The sequence below is a fragment of the Hydra viridissima genome, unplaced genomic scaffold (assembly GCF_058129835.1).
Source record: "Hydra viridissima isolate aposymbiotic clone 2 unplaced genomic scaffold, HvirCarnegie_v1 scaffold_29, whole genome shotgun sequence".
Lineage (NCBI taxonomy): Eukaryota > Metazoa > Cnidaria > Hydrozoa > Anthoathecata > Hydridae > Hydra > Hydra viridissima.
Genome location: NW_028324324.1, coordinates 132134 through 157844, shown reverse-complemented (window position 1 = coordinate 157844; position 25711 = coordinate 132134). Strand labels below are relative to the sequence as shown.

General features: G+C 37.5%; 9 non-coding genes across 9 annotated transcripts; 3 read left to right on the top strand and 6 right to left on the bottom strand.

Moving 5' to 3' along the window:
• Positions 1 to 3906: 3906 nt before the first annotated feature.
• On the top strand, positions 3907 to 4025 carry LOC149876201 (5S ribosomal RNA). Its single transcript, XR_016448904.1, has one exon. It is a non-coding gene; the product is annotated as a 5S ribosomal RNA (ribosomal RNA).
• Positions 4026 to 5458: 1433 nt separating this feature from the next.
• On the bottom strand, positions 5459 to 5622 carry LOC149876200 (U1 spliceosomal RNA). The gene has a single exon (XR_016448876.1). It is a non-coding gene; the product is annotated as a U1 spliceosomal RNA (small nuclear RNA).
• Positions 5623 to 5732: 110 nt separating this feature from the next.
• LOC149876199 (U2 spliceosomal RNA) lies at positions 5733 to 5924 on the bottom strand. Its single transcript, XR_016448862.1, has one exon. It is a non-coding gene; the product is annotated as a U2 spliceosomal RNA (small nuclear RNA).
• A 5870-nt stretch (positions 5925 to 11794) lies between these two features.
• On the top strand, positions 11795 to 11913 carry LOC149876198 (5S ribosomal RNA). Its single transcript, XR_016448903.1, has one exon. It is a non-coding gene; the product is annotated as a 5S ribosomal RNA (ribosomal RNA).
• A 1434-nt stretch (positions 11914 to 13347) lies between these two features.
• Positions 13348 to 13511, bottom strand: LOC149876197 (U1 spliceosomal RNA). The gene has a single exon (XR_016448875.1). It is a non-coding gene; the product is annotated as a U1 spliceosomal RNA (small nuclear RNA).
• A 110-nt stretch (positions 13512 to 13621) lies between these two features.
• Positions 13622 to 13813, bottom strand: LOC149876196 (U2 spliceosomal RNA). The gene has a single exon (XR_016448861.1). It is a non-coding gene; the product is annotated as a U2 spliceosomal RNA (small nuclear RNA).
• A 5870-nt stretch (positions 13814 to 19683) lies between these two features.
• LOC149876195 (5S ribosomal RNA) lies at positions 19684 to 19802 on the top strand. Its single transcript, XR_016448902.1, has one exon. It is a non-coding gene; the product is annotated as a 5S ribosomal RNA (ribosomal RNA).
• Positions 19803 to 21235: 1433 nt separating this feature from the next.
• On the bottom strand, positions 21236 to 21399 carry LOC149876194 (U1 spliceosomal RNA). The gene has a single exon (XR_016448874.1). It is a non-coding gene; the product is annotated as a U1 spliceosomal RNA (small nuclear RNA).
• Positions 21400 to 21509: 110 nt separating this feature from the next.
• On the bottom strand, positions 21510 to 21701 carry LOC149876193 (U2 spliceosomal RNA). The gene has a single exon (XR_016448859.1). It is a non-coding gene; the product is annotated as a U2 spliceosomal RNA (small nuclear RNA).
• Positions 21702 to 25711: the final 4010 nt, after the last annotated feature.

Sequence of the window (25711 nt, the reverse complement as noted above, 5' to 3'; positions counted from 1 at the left end):
TTTTTTTTATTTTCTTTTTTTTTTTCGAAACAAGCTAAAAGCACCTTTTCTGCTCTTGACGCTACGCCAACACCAAAAATTTCAGTAGGACTGCGCGTAACCACTGCACCGTTGTTAAACTCAATGATATGCACTTTACCGCAAAATTAACGCACCACTTATAAATTCCGACTTATTTTGAAAAATATTACGTATTTCCCGGATTTATCAAATACAAAGTCGATAATAATGTTTATTGTGACGTCATTTGTAGGCTTTATTCCGTTTTAGTTTCCAAATTGTAGCAGCTTTTCATAAGCAGCACGTTTTGCTGTAACTAAACCTCACTTTTAAAAGAAAAGTATGTATAAAGTTAGTATGAACAGATGTGTTGCTCAATGATAACTGTCATTTGAGCAACACGTCTGTTCTGACTTCTCAACGATACATAAGCTGACATTTTAAAACCTTTTTTGGTACCTCTTGCATCGTTCATGGGAGATGGATTCCTTCTTATGTAAGATAATGCTAGACCACATACGGCGCATGTTGTTACTGAATACTTACAAAATGCTACTATTCAAGTTTTGGAGTGGCCGGCTTGCAGTCCAGATATGAACCCAATAGAGCATCTTTGGGGCATAATGGCACGCTGTGTTAGAAGTCAACATCCACCACCTAGACGAGTTGCGACAAAGTCTTATCCGCGTATGTGAAGATATCCTTCAAGAAACGATTACACCTCTAATTAAAAGAAATCCACGGTGCTGTCTGGCTGCAACAACATCAAGATGTGGCAACACTAGATATTGATAAGTCAAAAATGTTACATTTTAAGCTGTATTAGTGTGCATAACAACAATAATCATCTTAGTTTATTTTGTTACTTACCTTAATTTTATTACTTACCATATTTCTAGTTTTAGTTTGTTTTTCTTTCTTTTCTTTTCTTTTCTCACCATCCTCAAAGTCGCTTTTATTATTATCATCGAAATAACTGTGTTCATGTGTTCTATTCTTAACACGTTTGTCAAAATATATGACCACAATTAAAATAAATCGAAATGTATGTGGTGCGTTAATTTTGCGGTTAAGTGTATATTAACTAGATATTTAACTCGCGCTTTCGCAGTGAAGCATATTTTTTTGCCAAGCAAGTTTTTTTTTGCCAGCCAGAATCATAAAAACATCGATTAAAACAAACGAATTATTGTCAGTTTAAATAAAGAGGCTACCGGCTTTAAAAACTTAAAAAACTTGCTTCACAATTTCTTACGAAATTTATTTGAAGTTTTACATCTAGTTAGTATAAATATCATTGGTTTAGCTAAGAGCATAGTAACGGTTTCTGCTTACTCGCGCAGCCTAGTAAGATGGGTGCACCGCGGACGCTCAGTTGCGAATTCTTTCTTTTTTTTTTTTATCATTCCCCTTCCCGAAACCCCGAAATGAACGAAATGCGATTGGCAAGTATTTGATGCATACCTTAATACACAGTGACTAAATTGTAGTATGTGTTTTTTCCGTGCCGAAACTCTGGTCGGAAGACAGTGCATCTTTTTAGATATTTTAGAGCTTGTGGGTTATCACTAGTACCCAAGCCTTTTTATGAGTCATTAAAAAAAAATTTACAAACAAAACTGTATTCTTCTTCTTCTTTTTTTTTCCGATTGTGATCAGATTATGATTTGTACTGACGATATTACACTGTGTCTACTTCCTCGGTCTTATTTTCTTACAAACATTAACAACATTTGTAGTTTCGTAACTATCCCATTGACCCTTTCATGCACCAATTATTTTTCCATAACTAACATAATCCATAAAAAATCATCTACAAAATGACAGCGGTACTATTAACTGTTTTAATTAGACTTTTTCTACACCTTGATACATTTTGATAGCTTTACAGAACGTCAGTTTTCTTTACCCGTTGATGTAACAATTTTGCTGACAACATTTGAATACTTTGAACACTTTGCCAACGCATTAAATATTCTTGCAGTCGTACTATCTTGCGTGTTTGTGATCCCCACCACTATTGAGTTTGCGTGGCAGCATAGGTATAGCGACAATCGACTAATGGATTTTTAGAAGCCAGCGTTGCTCATACACTTTCAAAAGTAGAACTGCTCTCACTAAGATTAGTCGCGCTGGTGCTATTTCATGCGCTCCAGTTAAAAAGGAGCGCCAAGCTACCGGTTGCTAAAAAACCCGCGGTAAAGAAAGCTGAAACAGCACCTAAGAAGAAAGTCGCTGCAAAGAGTGCCACCGCAAAAGTGGACAAGAAATAACCTGTACTGCTCAATCCTTCATCAAACGGCTATTTTCATAGGTACACATTTCTTTAAAACGTTGCGCGGCATTTAGGACTTTGTCAGGTAGTAACAATTACACTAATTGAGTTTGAAAGTCACAGTAACCTCACCGGTAACTGCTCCGTGCTTTTTAGGTCGATGTATATTCTAGAAAAGGGGAGTTTGAGAGCAATTTTGAAGAAGAAAAAAAAAGGTTTTAAGTTGTTCATAGCCTAGGACGGATGCAGCAGTTTAAGTGTTTTATTTTAGCAGCTAGTTTAGCTATTCTGCACTTGGCATTGTTTGCACAATTAAATATAGCGATTGCAACAGATATTTTCATTTGAACCTATTTCGTTAATGCGTCTAATGTTTTTAAAAGATGCGTGGCTATAAAAATAGCCGTTTGAGCGGATTTTGATCTACTTACTGCTGGTGTACTTGGTAACAGCCTTGGTGCCTTCGCTCACTGCGTGTTTAGCAAGTTCACCGGGAAGTAAAAGGCGCACGGCGGTTTGAATTTCACGCGAAGAGATCGTAGATTTCTTATTTTGAAGGGCGAGCCGCGAAGCTTCAGAAGCAATTCTTTCGAAAATGTCGTTCACGAAAGAATTCATGATGCTCATTGCTTTAGAAGAAACACCGACATCAGGGTGAACTTGCTTCAGGACGTTGTAAATGTAAATGGCATAAGACTCTCGTCTCTTTCTCTTGCGCTTCTTGTCACCAGTTCCAGCGATTTTACCACCTTTCTTACCGGCGCGCTTCTCGCCTTTTTTCGCCACCTTTGGCGCTTGTTTTCCTCCGGTTTTTTGTGCGTCTGACATTTCGACGGGCCTAACAGTAAAAATTCTTTTCGTTTGTTTTCATTGCATTGCAACTGGATTTAATTTAAGATAAAGTTGTAGCCTCCAACTTGAAAACTCTTGCGTCATATGCACTTCTATTGGTTCTTAAAAGATTAAGTTGTTTGAGCATCGTTTATTTCTTTTTTACTATTGGTTAAAAAAAGGTTGACTTTGAGACCACTCTATTTTGATAAGAATAGCAAACTTTTTGCTGTTTAAAATAAAAAAAAGGCGCACGAGATCTCTGGTCCGTCTGTCTGTCTCTGCTTGTGTTAGAAAATAAAATGTCAGGACGTGGAAAAGGAGGAAAAGCTAAGGCCAAGGCAAAAACTCGATCTTTTAGAGCGGGTCTTCAGTTTCCTGTTGGTCGCGTTCACCGATTTTTGCGCAAAGGGCATTACGCCAATCGCATCGGTTCAGGCGCACCGGTCTACTTAGCTGCAGTTTTGGAATACCTCTCCGCCGAAATCTTAGAGTTAGCTGGTAATGCTGCACGCGATAACAAAAAAGCCAGGATCATTCCTCGTCACTTACAGCTAGCTGTTCGCAACGACGAAGAGTTAAACAAGTTGTTGTCAGGTGTTACAATTGCGAGCGGCGGTGTGTTGCCAAACATTCAAGCTGTGTTGCTTCCCAAAAAGAACGAGAAGGTTCCAAAGCCAGCAGCCCAGTAAACGGCGGTATAAACAACACAAAAGGCTATTTTCATAGCCACACATCCGTTAAAAATTATTGTTAAGGCGTTAGAAACTTTAAATTTTAAATTAAAGCCGTACACTATTGCCTACGACCATACCACGGTGAATACACCCGTTCTCGTCCGATCACGGAAGTTAAGCATCGTCGGGCCAGGGTAGTACTTGGATGGGTGACCGCCTGGGAACTCCTGGTGCCGTAGGCTTTTGCAACCGTTTACGAAAAAAAAAAAAAAAAGTCGCCAAAGGGGACTCCCTTTTCTTTACAAAATCTGCTTTTTCAGTTGACTCTAAGATACACAGAACTCATCCCCTGCAAAAGAATATGCATAAACACGGCCCTGCCTGGGTGGTGTCGATTGAAAGGGGAGCGACTGGTCGAAAGGTGTGTGAGGGCGCTTCTTCCGTCTCCGCATCTCTGAGGGAAAGAAAATGGCGCTCTTTTTCCTCGCACAAAAGCCAGAAAGCTAGTTTTGATGCTGAACAACAAGGGCAACGGTTAAAGGGACTATAGCCACCATAGTCAACGAGGGCCCAGGGGAAGTTTTCTTAAGGGGCCCTCGTTGTGATCAATTACATACCCAGGACCAATAGAAGTGTGCTCTAGTCATTAAAAATTAAAAACGAAAGTTAATGAAATCTTTTAAAAGTCAAAACTATTTAAATCTTTTAAAAAAATGATTTTTAAAATATCGTTTGTAGATACACGGGGATACCCGGGAATCTTCCCCGTCCTCTCGGCGGCCATGAAAGAAACCCTCGCAAGTCTAAAGTTGCACGATGTCAATGTTCCCTAGTTTTGTCGAAATGACGAAAAGACTGCAAAACTAGCTTTGAAGAGCAAAAATTTGTAAGATTCGTCAATCGTCGTTACGTATCTCTGGCAACGTTGCGTATTGACGTGTCAACTTGCCAAAATGTTTCGGTCGTTGTCGTTTCTTTCTAAGATCAACACGTAGGAATCAGAGCTGTTTTCATGAAAATAATGAACGGTAGTAAAAGAATGCATTTCACCGCACCAGAATCCAATATGCGATATGCATAAATGGTTGACAATTGTTGTTACTGTTGCTGCTGCTGTTGTTGTTACTATTGTTACTGTTAGATCGTTATTGCTAATGCTTATTTTTTTGTGGTCGTTGCTATTGTCAGTATTACTATTATCGTTAGTTTATCGATGCTATCGTTAATTTTTGTTATTGTCGTTATTGTTATCTTCATCGTTGTCATTATTTTCGTTGTCACTATTGATATCGATTTTCTTATTGCTACTGTTTGTTATTTTAACTATTATTATCGTCATTGTTTTTTATTACAGCGACTCGTTTTCACTGTTGTGACTGTCACATTTTGTTCCGCCGTCGAGTGATTTCCGGGATTGTAACCGGTCGATCACGCTTGCTGGTTGTCACGTTGAAACGATTCTCGTCGCTCCTATGCTTATTTGGTTGCCTCTTTGCGATTCTTAGATTTTTATTGATTTTGTACAAAAAAAAAAAAAAAAAAAAAAAAAAAAACAACAACTTTTGAAATAAATAAAATTTATTTGCACTTATAGCAGACTTTGTATGCGCCTCTCAAAATATGCAGTAGACTCTTAGGGGTGAGAGGAGAGGTTTTTTTTTTAAGTCGTTAGAGGAGGGGGCGAGCGCGAACGCAGGCCCCCACTACCAGAAATTGTACGGTCGAGTTACCGACGTTAGCGGTAATCGCAGGGGTCAGCCCAGGCGAAGTGCAATGCAAGAGCCTCACCCTGGAAGAAGCCCCATGTTGATCAGGTTTACTTCCCCGTCAGGTAAGTATGCTTTTCCCGTTGTGTGGGCAGCCTCGGACGTGCCCCAATCTTCTCAATTGTGGGTTTTCGATTGCACACCGCATCGTCCCGTTTGTTTGCTTTTTTTTTTTCCTTCTCTATAGTATGGGCCGCGCTCAGCAGTAGTGCAACGCCGAGGCAACCCGCGGTCAGGGCGAGGTAAACCTACGATCCCTTGACCAAATGCCAAAAATCAGATTAATATATGAGCCGGACTATGCCGGCGTACCAGATATTAAACTGATAAGAACAGATACTACACTTGATCTTAGCCATTAGGCCGAGAAGCGATACTTTTTGCAACGACTTTGTCCCGGCTCCCTCCCTCTCAACGAAAAAACTTGTGGACATTTGAATGATCAAGTCGATGGGTAACTTTAAGTTTCAACGATGAAAACATGGCTTTCTTGTACTGCATCAATTTCACTCTAAAACATTTGGGCTTTTTTTCAAAAATAACCCAGCTTCTTTCAAAAATAACAAGCTTCTTTCAAAAATAACCCAATTAACCAAAACATAAAAAACGTTTAAAGGCTTTTAAATTTAACGCTGGGCAGCAGATGTGATCAAAGGCCAAGTTGAACAACTGAAAATCAACTCTGTATATGAGCGTCCGACAGATTTCTCTGTCAAAAAGCATTTTGAGAACCTCTGTATTTAAATGTTCTTTTCAACTGTTGTAATGACAGTACTTTAATTCATCACCAGGGTCGCCAAGAAACAGCAGAGTTTAGGAGGACTTGCTTGTCATTAGCCTCGATCCTTTCCCAAGTAGTAATTCCTCACAAAGTCTAAAAAAACAAGCTTGAAAGTTTAAAAATTGGGATGGTGCAAATTAAGTTAAGAATTTAAACTGAGTAGCAAGAAAATATTTTTCAGATACTTTAGTTATTGCAAGAAATGAACACTTTAAATGTTTACTGACAAAAAGGTAAAACAATTTTAAAAAGTGACCTAAAACATCCACTGACAAAATATCAAATGACAAATGGAAAATGAAAAAATTTATGACACTAAACCGACACAGCATTAGGTTAGCAAAGGTAAAGCATACATACCTTGCACACTGTATCTGCATTTTTCCAATCACAAACTCGCAGAGCGTGGTAAAAGTTAATGAGACCTGGAACAATAAGCAAAGTATTTTTTTTAAATATTACATTTTTTAACATATTACCTAACCTAAATTAAGCCTGCAAATGTATTTGCGTACAAATTAGAAGCTCAGGATTGATGGAGAATAAACTTAAAAATATAATTCCCAAGTCAGTTAAAAGGATGTTTACTTGTTGGCTAAAGGTCAACTTTTTCAAACTATCACTTTTAAAAAATGGTTCTGGTAAACTATCGAAGAAACATGACTTACCTTTTTCTTGAAACTTTAACTGCTTCAATATTATATGCTCTGCTAACCTAACTTAACCCTTAACCTTGCCCCAGGACAACACTCAAAATTCTCTTTCAATAACTTATTTTCAATAATCAGACTTGCTACCTGAGGCTGAGTTAACTTTAGCAGTAACTCTATAAAACATAATGTGAGAAAGCCAAACAAAAGGTTCAGTTCAAAATGTAATGAGTATGTAATTTTTTTAAAATTTTATCGCATATCTTTAATCGAATTAAAGGGATCATTCCAAAGAAGCTATAGATTGTCCAGTGAAAAGCATACCTAATTAAGCATTACTTTATTGGGGTTGTGTCAGTATAACTGTAAATGAAACAAAGCTATGAACAAACTAAAGAAATAGGTAAAAGTCTTAGAAAGATCCTATTTCTGTTTCACTCACCAATAAAATCAAGAAGAATTTCCCACTTCTTATTCATTGAGTGGGATGCTCTAAAGAGTATTGCAACTTGCATTCTGGATAATCCAGGAACTCAGAACAAACTCTGTAACTGCACTCATGAAAGTCTTTTGTGACTACTCCTTCATAAAGTTGATGCTTCTAAAAATGAAAATTTATTTTTGAAAGGATTTTTTCATCAGAAACTATTCTTAAGTATTTGAAGACTTGAAAAAGTAAAGTGGGCACAACAATAGGGGTTAAACTGCTTCAAATTTTAAAACACAAACACCAAAATAAGGTGAAAAGATTGAAAATAAAATAGCACAGTACTTTTTATTACCTTAAAGCATTCTTGAAAAATCGTTAAAAAAACTGTGTGAACTCCTCTAAACTTGTCACTTGTCTTGGTTTTGGCATCAGCTACTGTATGAGAAGATAAAACAGGATTTAATTTGTTTAGTTTCCCTTTTTTTTATTTTCTTTTTTTTTTTCGAAACAAGCTAAAAGCACCTTTTCTGCTCTTGACGCTACGCCAACACCAAAAATTTCAGTAGGACTGCGCGTAACCACTGCACCGTTGTTAAACTCAATGATATGCACTTTACCGCAAAATTAACGCACCACTTATAAATTCCGACTTATTTTGAAAAATATTACGTATTTCCCGGATTTATCAAATACAAAGTCGATAATAATGTTTATTGTGACGTCATTTGTAGGCTTTATTCCGTTTTAGTTTCCAAATTGTAGCAGCTTTTCATAAGCAGCACGTTTTGCTGTAACTAAACCTCACTTTTAAAAGAAAAGTATGTATAAAGTTAGTATGAACAGATGTGTTGCTCAATGATAACTGTCATTTGAGCAACACGTCTGTTCTGACTTCTCAACGATACATAAGCTGACATTTTAAAACCTTTTTTGGTACCTCTTGCATCGTTCATGGGAGATGGATTCCTTCTTATGTAAGATAATGCTAGACCACATACGGCGCATGTTGTTACTGAATACTTACAAAATGCTACTATTCAAGTTTTGGAGTGGCCGGCTTGCAGTCCAGATATGAACCCAATAGAGCATCTTTGGGGCATAATGGCACGCTGTGTTAGAAGTCAACATCCACCACCTAGACGAGTTGCGACAAAGTCTTATCCGCGTATGTGAAGATATCCTTCAAGAAACGATTACACCTCTAATTAAAAGAAATCCACGGTGCTGTCTGGCTGCAACAACATCAAGATGTGGCAACACTAGATATTGATAAGTCAAAAATGTTACATTTTAAGCTGTATTAGTGTGCATAACAACAATAATCATCTTAGTTTATTTTGTTACTTACCTTAATTTTATTACTTACCATATTTCTAGTTTTAGTTTGTTTTTCTTTCTTTTCTTTTCTTTTCTCACCATCCTCAAAGTCGCTTTTATTATTATCATCGAAATAACTGTGTTCATGTGTTCTATTCTTAACACGTTTGTCAAAATATATGACCACAATTAAAATAAATCGAAATGTATGTGGTGCGTTAATTTTGCGGTTAAGTGTATATTAACTAGATATTTAACTCGCGCTTTCGCAGTGAAGCATATTTTTTTGCCAAGCAAGTTTTTTTTTGCCAGCCAGAATCATAAAAACATCGATTAAAACAAACGAATTATTGTCAGTTTAAATAAAGAGGCTACCGGCTTTAAAAACTTAAAAAACTTGCTTCACAATTTCTTACGAAATTTATTTGAAGTTTTACATCTAGTTAGTATAAATATCATTGGTTTAGCTAAGAGCATAGTAACGGTTTCTGCTTACTCGCGCAGCCTAGTAAGATGGGTGCACCGCGGACGCTCAGTTGCGAATTCTTTCTTTTTTTTTTTTATCATTCCCCTTCCCGAAACCCCGAAATGAACGAAATGCGATTGGCAAGTATTTGATGCATACCTTAATACACAGTGACTAAATTGTAGTATGTGTTTTTTCCGTGCCGAAACTCTGGTCGGAAGACAGTGCATCTTTTTAGATATTTTAGAGCTTGTGGGTTATCACTAGTACCCAAGCCTTTTTATGAGTCATTAAAAAAAAATTTACAAACAAAACTGTATTCTTCTTCTTCTTTTTTTTTCCGATTGTGATCAGATTATGATTTGTACTGACGATATTACACTGTGTCTACTTCCTCGGTCTTATTTTCTTACAAACATTAACAACATTTGTAGTTTCGTAACTATCCCATTGACCCTTTCATGCACCAATTATTTTTCCATAACTAACATAATCCATAAAAAATCATCTACAAAATGACAGCGGTACTATTAACTGTTTTAATTAGACTTTTTCTACACCTTGATACATTTTGATAGCTTTACAGAACGTCAGTTTTCTTTACCCGTTGATGTAACAATTTTGCTGACAACATTTGAATACTTTGAACACTTTGCCAACGCATTAAATATTCTTGCAGTCGTACTATCTTGCGTGTTTGTGATCCCCACCACTATTGAGTTTGCGTGGCAGCATAGGTATAGCGACAATCGACTAATGGATTTTTAGAAGCCAGCGTTGCTCATACACTTTCAAAAGTAGAACTGCTCTCACTAAGATTAGTCGCGCTGGTGCTATTTCATGCGCTCCAGTTAAAAAGGAGCGCCAAGCTACCGGTTGCTAAAAAACCCGCGGTAAAGAAAGCTGAAACAGCACCTAAGAAGAAAGTCGCTGCAAAGAGTGCCACCGCAAAAGTGGACAAGAAATAACCTGTACTGCTCAATCCTTCATCAAACGGCTATTTTCATAGGTACACATTTCTTTAAAACGTTGCGCGGCATTTAGGACTTTGTCAGGTAGTAACAATTACACTAATTGAGTTTGAAAGTCACAGTAACCTCACCGGTAACTGCTCCGTGCTTTTTAGGTCGATGTATATTCTAGAAAAGGGGAGTTTGAGAGCAATTTTGAAGAAGAAAAAAAAAGGTTTTAAGTTGTTCATAGCCTAGGACGGATGCAGCAGTTTAAGTGTTTTATTTTAGCAGCTAGTTTAGCTATTCTGCACTTGGCATTGTTTGCACAATTAAATATAGCGATTGCAACAGATATTTTCATTTGAACCTATTTCGTTAATGCGTCTAATGTTTTTAAAAGATGCGTGGCTATAAAAATAGCCGTTTGAGCGGATTTTGATCTACTTACTGCTGGTGTACTTGGTAACAGCCTTGGTGCCTTCGCTCACTGCGTGTTTAGCAAGTTCACCGGGAAGTAAAAGGCGCACGGCGGTTTGAATTTCACGCGAAGAGATCGTAGATTTCTTATTTTGAAGGGCGAGCCGCGAAGCTTCAGAAGCAATTCTTTCGAAAATGTCGTTCACGAAAGAATTCATGATGCTCATTGCTTTAGAAGAAACACCGACATCAGGGTGAACTTGCTTCAGGACGTTGTAAATGTAAATGGCATAAGACTCTCGTCTCTTTCTCTTGCGCTTCTTGTCACCAGTTCCAGCGATTTTACCACCTTTCTTACCGGCGCGCTTCTCGCCTTTTTTCGCCACCTTTGGCGCTTGTTTTCCTCCGGTTTTTTGTGCGTCTGACATTTCGACGGGCCTAACAGTAAAAATTCTTTTCGTTTGTTTTCATTGCATTGCAACTGGATTTAATTTAAGATAAAGTTGTAGCCTCCAACTTGAAAACTCTTGCGTCATATGCACTTCTATTGGTTCTTAAAAGATTAAGTTGTTTGAGCATCGTTTATTTCTTTTTTACTATTGGTTAAAAAAAGGTTGACTTTGAGACCACTCTATTTTGATAAGAATAGCAAACTTTTTGCTGTTTAAAATAAAAAAAAGGCGCACGAGATCTCTGGTCCGTCTGTCTGTCTCTGCTTGTGTTAGAAAATAAAATGTCAGGACGTGGAAAAGGAGGAAAAGCTAAGGCCAAGGCAAAAACTCGATCTTTTAGAGCGGGTCTTCAGTTTCCTGTTGGTCGCGTTCACCGATTTTTGCGCAAAGGGCATTACGCCAATCGCATCGGTTCAGGCGCACCGGTCTACTTAGCTGCAGTTTTGGAATACCTCTCCGCCGAAATCTTAGAGTTAGCTGGTAATGCTGCACGCGATAACAAAAAAGCCAGGATCATTCCTCGTCACTTACAGCTAGCTGTTCGCAACGACGAAGAGTTAAACAAGTTGTTGTCAGGTGTTACAATTGCGAGCGGCGGTGTGTTGCCAAACATTCAAGCTGTGTTGCTTCCCAAAAAGAACGAGAAGGTTCCAAAGCCAGCAGCCCAGTAAACGGCGGTATAAACAACACAAAAGGCTATTTTCATAGCCACACATCCGTTAAAAATTATTGTTAAGGCGTTAGAAACTTTAAATTTTAAATTAAAGCCGTACACTATTGCCTACGACCATACCACGGTGAATACACCCGTTCTCGTCCGATCACGGAAGTTAAGCATCGTCGGGCCAGGGTAGTACTTGGATGGGTGACCGCCTGGGAACTCCTGGTGCCGTAGGCTTTTGCAACCGTTTACGAAAAAAAAAAAAAAAAGTCGCCAAAGGGGACTCCCTTTTCTTTACAAAATCTGCTTTTTCAGTTGACTCTAAGATACACAGAACTCATCCCCTGCAAAAGAATATGCATAAACACGGCCCTGCCTGGGTGGTGTCGATTGAAAGGGGAGCGACTGGTCGAAAGGTGTGTGAGGGCGCTTCTTCCGTCTCCGCATCTCTGAGGGAAAGAAAATGGCGCTCTTTTTCCTCGCACAAAAGCCAGAAAGCTAGTTTTGATGCTGAACAACAAGGGCAACGGTTAAAGGGACTATAGCCACCATAGTCAACGAGGGCCCAGGGGAAGTTTTCTTAAGGGGCCCTCGTTGTGATCAATTACATACCCAGGACCAATAGAAGTGTGCTCTAGTCATTAAAAATTAAAAACGAAAGTTAATGAAATCTTTTAAAAGTCAAAACTATTTAAATCTTTTAAAAAAATGATTTTTAAAATATCGTTTGTAGATACACGGGGATACCCGGGAATCTTCCCCGTCCTCTCGGCGGCCATGAAAGAAACCCTCGCAAGTCTAAAGTTGCACGATGTCAATGTTCCCTAGTTTTGTCGAAATGACGAAAAGACTGCAAAACTAGCTTTGAAGAGCAAAAATTTGTAAGATTCGTCAATCGTCGTTACGTATCTCTGGCAACGTTGCGTATTGACGTGTCAACTTGCCAAAATGTTTCGGTCGTTGTCGTTTCTTTCTAAGATCAACACGTAGGAATCAGAGCTGTTTTCATGAAAATAATGAACGGTAGTAAAAGAATGCATTTCACCGCACCAGAATCCAATATGCGATATGCATAAATGGTTGACAATTGTTGTTACTGTTGCTGCTGCTGTTGTTGTTACTATTGTTACTGTTAGATCGTTATTGCTAATGCTTATTTTTTTGTGGTCGTTGCTATTGTCAGTATTACTATTATCGTTAGTTTATCGATGCTATCGTTAATTTTTGTTATTGTCGTTATTGTTATCTTCATCGTTGTCATTATTTTCGTTGTCACTATTGATATCGATTTTCTTATTGCTACTGTTTGTTATTTTAACTATTATTATCGTCATTGTTTTTTATTACAGCGACTCGTTTTCACTGTTGTGACTGTCACATTTTGTTCCGCCGTCGAGTGATTTCCGGGATTGTAACCGGTCGATCACGCTTGCTGGTTGTCACGTTGAAACGATTCTCGTCGCTCCTATGCTTATTTGGTTGCCTCTTTGCGATTCTTAGATTTTTATTGATTTTGTACAAAAAAAAAAAAAAACAAAAAAAAAAAAAACAACAACTTTTGAAATAAATAAAATTTATTTGCACTTATAGCAGACTTTGTATGCGCCTCTCAAAATATGCAGTAGACTCTTAGGGGTGAGAGGAGAGGTTTTTTTTTTAAGTCGTTAGAGGAGGGGGCGAGCGCGAACGCAGGCCCCCACTACCAGAAATTGTACGGTCGAGTTACCGACGTTAGCGGTAATCGCAGGGGTCAGCCCAGGCGAAGTGCAATGCAAGAGCCTCACCCTGGAAGAAGCCCCATGTTGATCAGGTTTACTTCCCCGTCAGGTAAGTATGCTTTTCCCGTTGTGTGGGCAGCCTCGGACGTGCCCCAATCTTCTCAATTGTGGGTTTTCGATTGCACACCGCATCGTCCCGTTTGTTTGCTTTTTTTTTTTCCTTCTCTATAGTATGGGCCGCGCTCAGCAGTAGTGCAACGCCGAGGCAACCCGCGGTCAGGGCGAGGTAAACCTACGATCCCTTGACCAAATGCCAAAAATCAGATTAATATATGAGCCGGACTATGCCGGCGTACCAGATATTAAACTGATAAGAACAGATACTACACTTGATCTTAGCCATTAGGCCGAGAAGCGATACTTTTTGCAACGACTTTGTCCCGGCTCCCTCCCTCTCAACGAAAAAACTTGTGGACATTTGAATGATCAAGTCGATGGGTAACTTTAAGTTTCAACGATGAAAACATGGCTTTCTTGTACTGCATCAATTTCACTCTAAAACATTTGGGCTTTTTTTCAAAAATAACCCAGCTTCTTTCAAAAATAACAAGCTTCTTTCAAAAATAACCCAATTAACCAAAACATAAAAAACGTTTAAAGGCTTTTAAATTTAACGCTGGGCAGCAGATGTGATCAAAGGCCAAGTTGAACAACTGAAAATCAACTCTGTATATGAGCGTCCGACAGATTTCTCTGTCAAAAAGCATTTTGAGAACCTCTGTATTTAAATGTTCTTTTCAACTGTTGTAATGACAGTACTTTAATTCATCACCAGGGTCGCCAAGAAACAGCAGAGTTTAGGAGGACTTGCTTGTCATTAGCCTCGATCCTTTCCCAAGTAGTAATTCCTCACAAAGTCTAAAAAAACAAGCTTGAAAGTTTAAAAATTGGGATGGTGCAAATTAAGTTAAGAATTTAAACTGAGTAGCAAGAAAATATTTTTCAGATACTTTAGTTATTGCAAGAAATGAACACTTTAAATGTTTACTGACAAAAAGGTAAAACAATTTTAAAAAGTGACCTAAAACATCCACTGACAAAATATCAAATGACAAATGGAAAATGAAAAAATTTATGACACTAAACCGACACAGCATTAGGTTAGCAAAGGTAAAGCATACATACCTTGCACACTGTATCTGCATTTTTCCAATCACAAACTCGCAGAGCGTGGTAAAAGTTAATGAGACCTGGAACAATAAGCAAAGTATTTTTTTTAAATATTACATTTTTTAACATATTACCTAACCTAAATTAAGCCTGCAAATGTATTTGCGTACAAATTAGAAGCTCAGGATTGATGGAGAATAAACTTAAAAATATAATTCCCAAGTCAGTTAAAAGGATGTTTACTTGTTGGCTAAAGGTCAACTTTTTCAAACTATCACTTTTAAAAAATGGTTCTGGTAAACTATCGAAGAAACATGACTTACCTTTTTCTTGAAACTTTAACTGCTTCAATATTATATGCTCTGCTAACCTAACTTAACCCTTAACCTTGCCCCAGGACAACACTCAAAATTCTCTTTCAATAACTTATTTTCAATAATCAGACTTGCTACCTGAGGCTGAGTTAACTTTAGCAGTAACTCTATAAAACATAATGTGAGAAAGCCAAACAAAAGGTTCAGTTCAAAATGTAATGAGTATGTAATTTTTTTAAAATTTTATCGCATATCTTTAATCGAATTAAAGGGATCATTCCAAAGAAGCTATAGATTGTCCAGTGAAAAGCATACCTAATTAAGCATTACTTTATTGGGGTTGTGTCAGTATAACTGTAAATGAAACAAAGCTATGAACAAACTAAAGAAATAGGTAAAAGTCTTAGAAAGATCCTATTTCTGTTTCACTCACCAATAAAATCAAGAAGAATTTCCCACTTCTTATTCATTGAGTGGGATGCTCTAAAGAGTATTGCAACTTGCATTCTGGATAATCCAGGAACTCAGAACAAACTCTGTAACTGCACTCATGAAAGTCTTTTGTGACTACTCCTTCATAAAGTTGATGCTTCTAAAAATGAAAATTTATTTTTGAAAGGATTTTTTCATCAGAAACTATTCTTAAGTATTTGAAGACTTGAAAAAGTAAAGTGGGCACAACAATAGGGGTTAAACTGCTTCAAATTTTAAAACACAAACACCAAAATAAGGTGAAAAGATTGAAAATAAAATAGCACAGTACTTTTTATTACCTTAAAGCATTCTTGAAAAATCGTTAAAAAAACTGTGTGAACTCCTCTAAACTTGTCACTTGTCTTGGTTTTGGCATCAGCTACTGTATGAGAAGATAAAACAGGATTTAATTTGTTTAGTTTCCCTTTTTTTTATTTTCTTTTTTTTTTTCGAAACAAGCTAAAAGCACCTTTTCTGCTCTTGACGCTACGCCAACACCAAAAATTTCAGTAGGACTGCGCGTAACCACTGCACCGTTGTTAAACTCAATGATATGCACTTTACCGCAAAATTAACGCACCACTTATAAATTCCGACTTATTTTGAAAAATATTACGTATTTCCCGGATTTATCAAATACAAAGTCGATAATAATGTTTATTGTGACGTCATTTGTAGGCTTTATTCCGTTTTAGTTTCCAAATTGTAGCAGCTTTTCATAAGCAGCACGTTTTGCTGTAACTAAACCTCACTTTTAAAAGAAAAGTATGTATAAAGTTAGTATGAACAGATGTGTTGCTCAATGATAACTGTCATTTGAGCAACACGTCTGTTCTGACTTCTCAACGATACATAAGCTGACATTTTAAAACCTTTTTTGGTACCTCTTGCATCGTTCATGGGAGATGGATTCCTTCTTATGTAAGATAATGCTAGACCACATACGGCGCATGTTGTTACTGAATACTTACAAAATGCTACTATTCAAGTTTTGGAGTGGCCGGCTTGCAGTCCAGATATGAACCCAATAGAGCATCTTTGGGGCATAATGGCACGCTGTGTTAGAAGTCAACATCCACCACCTAGACGAGTTGCGACAAAGTCTTATCCGCGTATGTGAAGATATCCTTCAAGAAACGATTACACCTCTAATTAAAAGAAATCCACGGTGCTGTCTGGCTGCAACAACATCAAGATGTGGCAACACTAGATATTGATAAGTCAAAAATGTTACATTTTAAGCTGTATTAGTGTGCATAACAACAATAATCATCTTAGTTTATTTTGTTACTTACCTTAATTTTATTACTTACCATATTTCTAGTTTTAGTTTGTTTTTCTTTCTTTTCTTTTCTTTTCTCACCATCCTCAAAGTCGCTTTTATTATTATCATCGAAATAACTGTGTTCATGTGTTCTATTCTTAACACGTTTGTCAAAATATATGACCACAATTAAAATAAATCGAAATGTATGTGGTGCGTTAATTTTGCGGTTAAGTGTATATTAACTAGATATTTAACTCGCGCTTTCGCAGTGAAGCATATTTTTTTGCCAAGCAAGTTTTTTTTTGCCAGCCAGAATCATAAAAACATCGATTAAAACAAACGAATTATTGTCAGTTTAAATAAAGAGGCTACCGGCTTTAAAAACTTAAAAAACTTGCTTCACAATTTCTTACGAAATTTATTTGAAGTTTTACATCTAGTTAGTATAAATATCATTGGTTTAGCTAAGAGCATAGTAACGGTTTCTGCTTACTCGCGCAGCCTAGTAAGATGGGTGCACCGCGGACGCTCAGTTGCGAATTCTTTCTTTTTTTTTTTTATCATTCCCCTTCCCGAAACCCCGAAATGAACGAAATGCGATTGGCAAGTATTTGATGCATACCTTAATACACAGTGACTAAATTGTAGTATGTGTTTTTTCCGTGCCGAAACTCTGGTCGGAAGACAGTGCATCTTTTTAGATATTTTAGAGCTTGTGGGTTATCACTAGTACCCAAGCCTTTTTATGAGTCATTAAAAAAAAATTTACAAACAAAACTGTATTCTTCTTCTTCTTTTTTTTTCCGATTGTGATCAGATTATGATTTGTACTGACGATATTACACTGTGTCTACTTCCTCGGTCTTATTTTCTTACAAACATTAACAACATTTGTAGTTTCGTAACTATCCCATTGACCCTTTCATGCACCAATTATTTTTCCATAACTAACATAATCCATAAAAAATCATCTACAAAATGACAGCGGTACTATTAACTGTTTTAATTAGACTTTTTCTACACCTTGATACATTTTGATAGCTTTACAGAACGTCAGTTTTCTTTACCCGTTGATGTAACAATTTTGCTGACAACATTTGAATACTTTGAACACTTTGCCAACGCATTAAATATTCTTGCAGTCGTACTATCTTGCGTGTTTGTGATCCCCACCACTATTGAGTTTGCGTGGCAGCATAGGTATAGCGACAATCGACTAATGGATTTTTAGAAGCCAGCGTTGCTCATACACTTTCAAAAGTAGAACTGCTCTCACTAAGATTAGTCGCGCTGGTGCTATTTCATGCGCTCCAGTTAAAAAGGAGCGCCAAGCTACCGGTTGCTAAAAAACCCGCGGTAAAGAAAGCTGAAACAGCACCTAAGAAGAAAGTCGCTGCAAAGAGTGCCACCGCAAAAGTGGACAAGAAATAACCTGTACTGCTCAATCCTTCATCAAACGGCTATTTTCATAGGTACACATTTCTTTAAAACGTTGCGCGGCATTTAGGACTTTGTCAGGTAGTAACAATTACACTAATTGAGTTTGAAAGTCACAGTAACCTCACCGGTAACTGCTCCGTGCTTTTTAGGTCGATGTATATTCTAGAAAAGGGGAGTTTGAGAGCAATTTTGAAGAAGAAAAAAAAAGGTTTTAAGTTGTTCATAGCCTAGGACGGATGCAGCAGTTTAAGTGTTTTATTTTAGCAGCTAGTTTAGCTATTCTGCACTTGGCATTGTTTGCACAATTAAATATAGCGATTGCAACAGATATTTTCATTTGAACCTATTTCGTTAATGCGTCTAATGTTTTTAAAAGATGCGTGGCTATAAAAATAGCCGTTTGAGCGGATTTTGATCTACTTACTGCTGGTGTACTTGGTAACAGCCTTGGTGCCTTCGCTCACTGCGTGTTTAGCAAGTTCACCGGGAAGTAAAAGGCGCACGGCGGTTTGAATTTCACGCGAAGAGATCGTAGATTTCTTATTTTGAAGGGCGAGCCGCGAAGCTTCAGAAGCAATTCTTTCGAAAATGTCGTTCACGAAAGAATTCATGATGCTCATTGCTTTAGAAGAAACACCGACATCAGGGTGAACTTGCTTCAGGACGTTGTAAATGTAAATGGCATAAGACTCTCGTCTCTTTCTCTTGCGCTTCTTGTCACCAGTTCCAGCGATTTTACCACCTTTCTTACCGGCGCGCTTCTCGCCTTTTTTCGCCACCTTTGGCGCTTGTTTTCCTCCGGTTTTTTGTGCGTCTGACATTTCGACGGGCCTAACAGTAAAAATTCTTTTCGTTTGTTTTCATTGCATTGCAACTGGATTTAATTTAAGATAAAGTTGTAGCCTCCAACTTGAAAACTCTTGCGTCATATGCACTTCTATTGGTTCTTAAAAGATTAAGTTGTTTGAGCATCGTTTATTTCTTTTTTACTATTGGTTAAAAAAAGGTTGACTTTGAGACCACTCTATTTTGATAAGAATAGCAAACTTTTTGCTGTTTAAAATAAAAAAAAGGCGCACGAGATCTCTGGTCCGTCTGTCTGTCTCTGCTTGTGTTAGAAAATAAAATGTCAGGACGTGGAAAAGGAGGAAAAGCTAAGGCCAAGGCAAAAACTCGATCTTTTAGAGCGGGTCTTCAGTTTCCTGTTGGTCGCGTTCACCGATTTTTGCGCAAAGGGCATTACGCCAATCGCATCGGTTCAGGCGCACCGGTCTACTTAGCTGCAGTTTTGGAATACCTCTCCGCCGAAATCTTAGAGTTAGCTGGTAATGCTGCACGCGATAACAAAAAAGCCAGGATCATTCCTCGTCACTTACAGCTAGCTGTTCGCAACGACGAAGAGTTAAACAAGTTGTTGTCAGGTGTTACAATTGCGAGCGGCGGTGTGTTGCCAAACATTCAAGCTGTGTTGCTTCCCAAAAAGAACGAGAAGGTTCCAAAGCCAGCAGCCCAGTAAACGGCGGTATAAACAACACAAAAGGCTATTTTCATAGCCACACATCCGTTAAAAATTATTGTTAAGGCGTTAGAAACTTTAAATTTTAAATTAAAGCCGTACACTATTGCCTACGACCATACCACGGTGAATACACCCGTTCTCGTCCGATCACGGAAGTTAAGCATCGTCGGGCCAGGGTAGTACTTGGATGGGTGACCGCCTGGGAACTCCTGGTGCCGTAGGCTTTTGCAACCGTTTACGAAAAAAAAAAAAAAAAGTCGCCAAAGGGGACTCCCTTTTCTTTACAAAATCTGCTTTTTCAGTTGACTCTAAGATACACAGAACTCATCCCCTGCAAAAGAATATGCATAAACACGGCCCTGCCTGGGTGGTGTCGATTGAAAGGGGAGCGACTGGTCGAAAGGTGTGTGAGGGCGCTTCTTCCGTCTCCGCATCTCTGAGGGAAAGAAAATGGCGCTCTTTTTCCTCGCACAAAAGCCAGAAAGCTAGTTTTGATGCTGAACAACAAGGGCAACGGTTAAAGGGACTATAGCCACCATAGTCAACGAGGGCCCAGGGGAAGTTTTCTTAAGGGGCCCTCGTTGTGATCAATTACATACCCAGGACCAATAGAAGTGTGCTCTAGTCATTAAAAATTAAAAACGAAAGTTAATGAAATCTTTTAAAAGTCAAAACTATTTAAATCTTTTAAAAAAATGATTTTTAAAATATCGTTTGTAGATACACGGGGATACCCGGGAATCTTCCCCGTCCTCTCGGCGGCCATGAAAGAAACCCTCGCAAGTCTAAAGTTGCACGATGTCAATGTTCCCTAGTTTTGTCGAAATGACGAAAAGACTGCAAAACTAGCTTTGAAGAGCAAAAATTTGTAAGATTCGTCAATCGTCGTTACGTATCTCTGGCAACGTTGCGTATTGACGTGTCAACTTGCCAAAATGTTTCGGTCGTTGTCGTTTCTTTCTAAGATCAACACGTAGGAATCAGAGCTGTTTTCATGAAAATAATGAACGGTAGTAAAAGAATGCATTTCACCGCACCAGAATCCAATATGCGATATGCATAAATGGTTGACAATTGTTGTTACTGTTGCTGCTGCTGTTGTTGTTACTATTGTTACTGTTAGATCGTTATTGCTAATGCTTATTTTTTTGTGGTCGTTGCTATTGTCAGTATTACTATTATCGTTAGTTTATCGATGCTATCGTTAATTTTTGTTATTGTCGTTATTGTTATCTTCATCGTTGTCATTATTTTCGTTGTCACTATTGATATCGATTTTCTTATTGCTACTGTTTGTTATTTTAACTATTATTATCGTCATTGTTTTTTATTACAGCGACTCGTTTTCACTGTTGTGACTGTCACATTTTGTTCCGCCGTCGAGTGATTTCCGGGATTGTAACCGGTCGATCACGCTTGCTGGTTGTCACGTTGAAACGATTCTCGTCGCTCCTATGCTTATTTGGTTGCCTCTTTGCGATTCTTAGATTTTTATTGATTTTGTACAAAAAAAAAAAAAACAAAAAAAAAAAAAACAACAACTTTTGAAATAAATAAAATTTATTTGCACTTATAGCAGACTTTGTATGCGCCTCTCAAAATATGCAGTAGACTCTTAGGGGTGAGAGGAGAGGTTTTTTTTTTAAGTCGTTAGAGGAGGGGGCGAGCGCGAACGCAGGCCCCCACTACCAGAAATTGTACGGTCGAGTTACCGACGTTAGCGGTAATCGCAGGGGTCAGCCCAGGCGAAGTGCAATGCAAGAGCCTCACCCTGGAAGAAGCCCCATGTTGATCAGGTTTACTTCCCCGTCAGGTAAGTATGCTTTTCCCGTTGTGTGGGCAGCCTCGGACGTGCCCCAATCTTCTCAATTGTGGGTTTTCGATTGCACACCGCATCGTCCCGTTTGTTTGCTTTTTTTTTTTCCTTCTCTATAGTATGGGCCGCGCTCAGCAGTAGTGCAACGCCGAGGCAACCCGCGGTCAGGGCGAGGTAAACCTACGATCCCTTGACCAAATGCCAAAAATCAGATTAATATATGAGCCGGACTATGCCGGCGTACCAGATATTAAACTGATAAGAACAGATACTACACTTGATCTTAGCCATTAGGCCGAGAAGCGATACTTTTTGCAACGACTTTGTCCCGGCTCCCTCCCTCTCAACGAAAAAACTTGTGGACATTTGAATGATCAAGTCGATGGGTAACTTTAAGTTTCAACGATGAAAACATGGCTTTCTTGTACTGCATCAATTTCACTCTAAAACATTTGGGCTTTTTTTCAAAAATAACCCAGCTTCTTTCAAAAATAACAAGCTTCTTTCAAAAATAACCCAATTAACCAAAACATAAAAAACGTTTAAAGGCTTTTAAATTTAACGCTGGGCAGCAGATGTGATCAAAGGCCAAGTTGAACAACTGAAAATCAACTCTGTATATGAGCGTCCGACAGATTTCTCTGTCAAAAAGCATTTTGAGAACCTCTGTATTTAAATGTTCTTTTCAACTGTTGTAATGACAGTACTTTAATTCATCACCAGGGTCGCCAAGAAACAGCAGAGTTTAGGAGGACTTGCTTGTCATTAGCCTCGATCCTTTCCCAAGTAGTAATTCCTCACAAAGTCTAAAAAAACAAGCTTGAAAGTTTAAAAATTGGGATGGTGCAAATTAAGTTAAGAATTTAAACTGAGTAGCAAGAAAATATTTTTCAGATACTTTAGTTATTGCAAGAAATGAACACTTTAAATGTTTACTGACAAAAAGGTAAAACAATTTTAAAAAGTGACCTAAAACATCCACTGACAAAATATCAAATGACAAATGGAAAATGAAAAAATTTATGACACTAAACCGACACAGCATTAGGTTAGCAAAGGTAAAGCATACATACCTTGCACACTGTATCTGCATTTTTCCAATCACAAACTCGCAGAGCGTGGTAAAAGTTAATGAGACCTGGAACAATAAGCAAAGTATTTTTTTTAAATATTACATTTTTTAACATATTACCTAACCTAAATTAAGCCTGCAAATGTATTTGCGTACAAATTAGAAGCTCAGGATTGATGGAGAATAAACTTAAAAATATAATTCCCAAGTCAGTTAAAAGGATGTTTACTTGTTGGCTAAAGGTCAACTTTTTCAAACTATCACTTTTAAAAAATGGTTCTGGTAAACTATCGAAGAAACATGACTTACCTTTTTCTTGAAACTTTAACTGCTTCAATATTATATGCTCTGCTAACCTAACTTAACCCTTAACCTTGCCCCAGGACAACACTCAAAATTCTCTTTCAATAACTTATTTTCAATAATCAGACTTGCTACCTGAGGCTGAGTTAACTTTAGCAGTAACTCTATAAAACATAATGTGAGAAAGCCAAACAAAAGGTTCAGTTCAAAATGTAATGAGTATGTAATTTTTTTAAAATTTTATCGCATATCTTTAATCGAATTAAAGGGATCATTCCAAAGAAGCTATAGATTGTCCAGTGAAAAGCATACCTAATTAAGCATTACTTTATTGGGGTTGTGTCAGTATAACTGTAAATGAAACAAAGCTATGAACAAACTAAAGAAATAGGTAAAAGTCTTAGAAAGATCCTATTTCTGTTTCACTCACCAATAAAATCAAGAAGAATTTCCCACTTCTTATTCATTGAGTGGGATGCTCTAAAGAGTATTGCAACTTGCATTCTGGATAATCCAGGAACTCAGAACAAACTCTGTAACTGCACTCATGAAAGTCTTTTGTGACTACTCCTTCATAAAGTTGATGCTTCTAAAAATGAAAATTTATTTTTGAAAGGATTTTTCATCAGAAACTATTCTTAAGTATTTGAAGACTTGAAAAAGTAAAGTGGGCACAACAATAGGGGTTAAACTGCTTCAAATTTTAAAACACAAACACCAAAATAAGGTGAAAAGATTGAAAATAAAATAGCACAGTACTTTTTATTACCTTAAAGCATTCTTGAAAAATCGTTAAAAAAACTGTGTGAACTCCTCTAAACTTGTCACTTGTCTTGGTTTTGGCATCAGCTACTGTATGAGAAGATAAAACAGGATTTAATTTGTTTAGTTTCCCTTTTTTTTATTTTCTTTTTTTTTTTCGAAACAAGCTAAAAGCACCTTTTCTGCTCTTGACGCTACGCCAACACCAAAAATTTCAGTAGGACTGCGCGTAACCACTGCACCGTTGTTAAACTCAATGATATGCACTTTACCGCAAAATTAACGCACCACTTATAAATTCCGACTTATTTTGAAAAATATTACGTATTTCCCGGATTTATCAAATACAAAGTCGATAATAATGTTTATTGTGACGTCATTTGTAGGCTTTATTCCGTTTTAGTTTCCAAATTGTAGCAGCTTTTCATAAGCAGCACGTTTTGCTGTAACTAAACCTCACTTTTAAAAGAAAAGTATGTATAAAGTTAGTATGAACAGATGTGTTGCTCAATGATAACTGTCATTTGAGCAACACGTCTGTTCTGACTTCTCAACGATACATAAGCTGACATTTTAAAACCTTTTTTGGTACCTCTTGCATCGTTCATGGGAGATGGATTCCTTCTTATGTAAGATAATGCTAGACCACATACGGCGCATGTTGTTACTGAATACTTACAAAATGCTACTATTCAAGTTTTGGAGTGGCCGGCTTGCAGTCCAGATATGAACCCAATAGAGCATCTTTGGGGCATAATGGCACGCTGTGTTAGAAGTCAACATCCACCACCTAGACGAGTTGCGACAAAGTCTTATCCGCGTATGTGAAGATATCCTTCAAGAAACGATTACACCTCTAATTAAAAGAAATCCACGGTGCTGTCTGGCTGCAACAACATCAAGATGTGGCAACACTAGATATTGATAAGTCAAAAATGTTACATTTTAAGCTGTATTAGTGTGCATAACAACAATAATCATCTTAGTTTATTTTGTTACTTACCTTAATTTTATTACTTACCATATTTCTAGTTTTAGTTTGTTTTTCTTTCTTTTCTTTTCTTTTCTCACCATCCTCAAAGTCGCTTTTATTATTATCATCGAAATAACTGTGTTCATGTGTTCTATTCTTAACACGTTTGTCAAAATATATGACCACAATTAAAATAAATCGAAATGTATGTGGTGCGTTAATTTTGCGGTTAAGTGTATATTAACTAGATATTTAACTCGCGCTTTCGCAGTGAAGCATATTTTTTTGCCAAGCAAGTTTTTTTTTTGCCAGCCAGAATCATAAAAACATCGATTAAAACAAACGAATTATTGTCAGTTTAAATAAAGAGGCTACCGGCTTTAAAAACTTAAAAAACTTGCTTCACAATTTCTTACGAAATTTATTTGAAGTTTTACATCTAGTTAGTATAAATATCATTGGTTTAGCTAAGAGCATAGTAACGGTTTCTGCTTACTCGCGCAGCCTAGTAAGATGGGTGCACCGCGGACGCTCAGTTGCGAATTCTTTCTTTTTTTTTTTATCATTCCCCTTCCCGAAACCCCGAAATGAACGAAATGCGATTGGCAAGTATTTGATGCATACCTTAATACACAGTGACTAAATTGTAGTATGTGTTTTTTCCGTGCCGAAACTCTGGTCGGAAGACAGTGCATCTTTTTAGATATTTTAGAGCTTGTGGGTTATCACTAGTACCCAAGCCTTTTTATGAGTCATTAAAAAAAAATTTACAAACAAAACTGTATTCTTCTTCTTCTTTTTTTTTCCGATTGTGATCAGATTATGATTTGTACTGACGATATTACACTGTGTCTACTTCCTCGGTCTTATTTTCTTACAAACATTAACAACATTTGTAGTTTCGTAACTATCCCATTGACCCTTTCATGCACCAATTATTTTTCCATAACTAACATAATCCATAAAAAATCATCTACAAAATGACAGCGGTACTATTAACTGTTTTAATTAGACTTTTTCTACACCTTGATACATTTTGATAGCTTTACAGAACGTCAGTTTTCTTTACCCGTTGATGTAACAATTTTGCTGACAACATTTGAATACTTTGAACACTTTGCCAACGCATTAAATATTCTTGCAGTCGTACTATCTTGCGTGTTTGTGATCCCCACCACTATTGAGTTTGCGTGGCAGCATAATCTCT